General features: G+C 47.1%; 1 long non-coding RNA gene across 1 annotated transcript in view; it reads right to left on the reverse strand.

Annotated features, from left to right (window-relative positions):
- LOC117152502 overlaps positions 1 to 4,317 on the reverse strand; it is a 16,055-nt gene extending 11,738 nt beyond the window's left edge. Inside the window, exon 1 of the long non-coding RNA XR_004462886.1 lies at positions 3,398 to 4,317. This is a non-coding gene — a long non-coding RNA (uncharacterized LOC117152502). The remainder of the gene's footprint in view (positions 1 to 3,397) is intronic.
- Positions 4,318 to 4,323: the final 6 nt, after the last annotated feature.

Below are 4,323 nucleotides of genomic sequence, written 5' to 3' on the forward strand. Positions count from 1 at the left end.
TATCTCGGGCTCTGCTCGAGGTTCGTCAGCTCGAGAGGCGTAAAATAGAAGCAAAAGGAGGCGGGAAAAAAAAGTGGAAGGGAAAAAAGGGAAGAACGAAGGAAGATCGCGCGATGAGGAGCTGAAGAGAAACGACGAAAGAAGGGGGATGGTCAGGATCAAGGAAAAGGGTGGGTGAGAAAGTGGGAGCGTAGGGCCGCAGAAATAGCCCCGGAGGGTTGATACAGTGTCAGCGAGCGAAGAGAGAGAAAGAGACGGAGAGGATCGAGAGAACTCGGCAGCACACAGATATTTCCAAGTACATTTTTGATGGGATTTTTAAATGAGCCCCAATTGCGTTAAACGTTACGGTGCTCGACTTAAGGCAAGATTTCCTTAAACGATGTTTCAGATTCTGGTTGGTCTGCCTCGTTAAGGGGTGAAGATTAAGCCGGCGACGTCTTGTACTTCTTTTTTCGTCGCGGCCTGCTTGTGGATCGTATTAATCGTATCGTACCGTCCATTTCACTCTTAAAATCTATTCGAATTCTTACGGCATCCTGTACCGTATCCTGCCCATCGAGTATCGATTCGCTGCCGTTGGAAAATTGGTCGACGTAGTTGCGAAACAGGAATATACAGCTTCGACACGACCGTCGCGTAATTCGCTAAGCTAGTTTCTCGTAGAAAAAATCAAGCTCGAGTAAAGCGAGAAGTGTAAAAGCGTGTAACGAGGGGACGAACAGCGTTGTTGTATGAGATTCGTAGAGGAAAGTTGCAGTGTAAATCGCTAGATGGTCAACTAGTTGATACTTGGTTGTGTGCCGCGAAATCGCCGGTATACTTTGTACTTTACGCGCTGGCCGAGAGGGCAAAGGAAAACCTTGAAAAAGAGACGGAAGATAGGAGAGACAGCGGGGCGGAAGGGTGACGGGCTGTACGCGAAATGACGTAAAATAAATTACGCCGAGTTTAAATGTACTTTTACAGCTGCGATGGCGCGGGTTTTACACCGGAAACTTTGAGACCGACAGTCGTAGAAAACACGGTGATACGAAGAATGAAACGAGGAGCATCGTTTTATCCTGATGAGCGCGGAAATTGACGCGTCTCGCGGGGACTGTCGGGCTGCACGCTGATGCTTTCATCGTTAATTTAATCGCAAAATTCTGTTCCAAGTAAACACGAACAACATTTTTCCTTCCATTTCTCAAACAGAACGAACACGACGTTGTTTCTTTCGCGATGTACTACTACCGGTACGTAGTTGTATCCGTCGAGATCCATTTAAATTCGTGTCCTTATTTATTTCCGTCTCTCGATAAGCGGGATTTCCAGTTAAATTCGATTTCCATTACCAGATTCGATCCCGTTGCAACGTATACTCTCGGTATCTTCTAGAATTGCGTCAGACACTCGCTGGATCATGGTTCTTTGGCTGTGAAAACGGATTTCGTTCGACTTTACCGTATCATTCAACCGCCTGTTCTCCTCTCGGGGATAAAAGGGATACGGAAAATTTGATCCGTCGCTATGTTTTCCGTGTGATACGATAGTTCCACGTGGTAATCGATCATTCGTGGCATTTGAAACGACCACTAGATCCTATTTACTAGGCGTTATAGATTCCCCACGACTCTCGTCAATATATTATACTTGTTACCCGAGTTCGATTATCGCGTCTCTCTTTCTCCGTTGCTCGTTCTTCGGTTCCCTGTCTGGTCCGGTCGTTAATGGATACTTATCGAATTAAAAGTTCGGCGTGCCATGCAATCTCGCGGTGCTAAGAACCTAATTGGCATTTAATCCCGTTAGCGGGGACGTTAACACCCTCGGACGATCTGGCCAGTCCCCCGGCGTTCGAGTCCGATCGAGAAGCGTTCGTAACCTTTCCGGTAGGGTACGGTCGCGGCAAACTATATCTCGTTGTAGCCAGAGTATTTTACGAAGTAATTAATTCCCGGAAAACAAGTATACGTACGCGTGAACAACACATCGATGAAATTGTTTAACGATGCTTGGCGACAGCAAGCTCCGTGCTTCCGGCGTCGTGAACCAATACACCGATGAGACATAATTATGTTTGACGAACGTCAATGACATCGTGTTGCGCAATTTACGCGGCAACACACGTCCAAATATGATACATACACGTTGATGTCTAGACATGTACTCATAATTTCCCGGATGATATGCCAATATTCTATCTGTGTCAACAAGAATATCGTTAGCTTACTGTTTACGAGATAGATACAGATTATCGCTAGAGGTAGAGAGAGAGAGAGAGAGAGAGAGAGAGAGGGGAGAGGGAGAGAGAGAGAGAGAGAGAGAGTTTCAACAGGCCAGGCTCTCTGCATTCCTCCACGAAGGCTCCGACATAATAAAATGGAAATATGTTGCACGAGTATACACGGAGAAGGCTTTTCGCTGAACGCGTTGAACTTGCCTTGTTCAGTGGAACGCAATAATTATTCGCTGCTTAACCGCTGTGCATCGTCAAACCGACCCTGCCGTATCGGATTATTTTACGGTTACAACGAGCGCGCATTGTAAGCGCCCGTTCATTGTAACCTCCCTCTCTTGTATTTTTTTTTTTTCTCTTTTTTCGTCTGTTTTTCATCCGTTCTCCTCTTTTTCCCCCTCTCTTTTATTTTTGTTCGAAGCGGGAGGTTGCTCGATAAATATTAAATCCGACGATAGACGATTAAACGCGCGTCAAAGCCGATCGAACGGAAAAGAAGCAAGCATTCGATGGAATTGATCAACCGAACAATGTCAACTATTTTCTCTCTCGTTTATTATCTGCCGTACGTTCACGATCGAAAAAAAGTCTCACACGGCTGCGGGCGACAAAGCTCGGAATTAAAGTTTTATCTGAACGATGCCGCCGAATCTGTCGATTCCAATTTCAAACTATTCCACATCAAACGATGTGCTTGTTAATAGCGCTATCGGAAAAGATCGATATCGGGTGACCACACGCAGCTTTATGCGAAATTTCGTGTCTCTGTTATGGATATCGATAAATATTCACGCGAAAGGAGTACCATTTATTGGCAAACAAAGAGATGTTTCAATCGGCCAGATTGCAACATTCACGGTATACAAATTGTTATTTGCTTATCGAGAGAAAGCGTTCATTTACGTTCGATTGGTCGACGGGCCATTACGTACTAGTATGACTAGTTCGCGTTTATTTATAAACACCGTATCGACTTCCGTTTCCGAGACAATCGAAACAGCAAGGGCGCATGGTATCTGTTAATTCGAAGGAGTAAAAACAATCGTCAGCCGAGCGTTTTCGAGTTTTCGTACGATGCTACTACGACCATTGTGATTCGACGAACGATTACATACTTTGGTGGTACTATCATCGACCAACTTACGTCATATCGATAATACGGAAAAAGAGAATTACCTGGTAGTGGTGTTCGTTGATCCCCCGGTGTTAGTCGTTTCGATCGGCAAGCAATTGGTCGGCAGACGTCGTCATTTGGTTGATCTTCGATCGGTCTCATCGGTTTATCGACAGTCACAGGCTGAAGTATCGCGCGTGGATTGGACCAGAAATCGGTGATGAGTAAGATACTGGCTGGTTTGCTGGATCGTGAGACGCCTTGGAAAGGTTAAGCGGAAGACGAGCAGGGTAAAGTACGCGTAGGTGGTGAGAGCGAGGGAACGGGGGAAAAAATCTGGCTGGAAGGTAGTAGGTGCGGAAGCGCGTTGAACCGAGTACGTGCTTTCCTTCGAGAGTTTGGCGCGCGACTGTGCTACTGAGGCCAACCCGGGCCACCATCAACCCTCTTATGGCTCTGTCCCTTCGTTCAAACCCCTCTTTACACCCCTCTCCCTTCGCGCCACTCGTCTGTCCCACCCCGGTTCGCGCTCCCACCAGAATTCTGAGCGTCACATACTCCTCCGTTTCCCTCTCTCAACCCCTACCGTTCACCCTCTTTCTCCTTCCGGCTGGTTCTCGCATTGCCAGCCTCTCTTTCCGTTCTACGGCCCGTTCTTCACCCCTTCTCTTCATCGACCTCTCTCCAGCGTCCACCTCTCCCGCGCAGCTTCATTATACCCTTTCCTCCATGAGCAGCTTCATCCCCCTTGTCTCTCTATACCACCGACTATCCTACTCTCTCACCTCTGGCCACTTGCTGGGTTACCTACCCCTACCAGCTAATCTCTCTTTCTTTCTACCCCACCCTTCGCTTCTCTTCCACTCTTTCCTCCTTCCCTTCCTTCCCCATTATCCTTTGTTCTTGCTCTTTTTCACCAACTCGTTATGTCTTTATTTCACTCTGTCGGCTTTCTTCTACCCCCGATGTTTCGTGTCGCGTTCGCTTC

Source organism: Bombus impatiens, unplaced genomic scaffold (assembly GCF_000188095.3).
Source record: "Bombus impatiens unplaced genomic scaffold, BIMP_2.2 scf_3474, whole genome shotgun sequence".
Classification (NCBI taxonomy): Eukaryota; Metazoa; Arthropoda; class Insecta; order Hymenoptera; family Apidae; genus Bombus; species Bombus impatiens.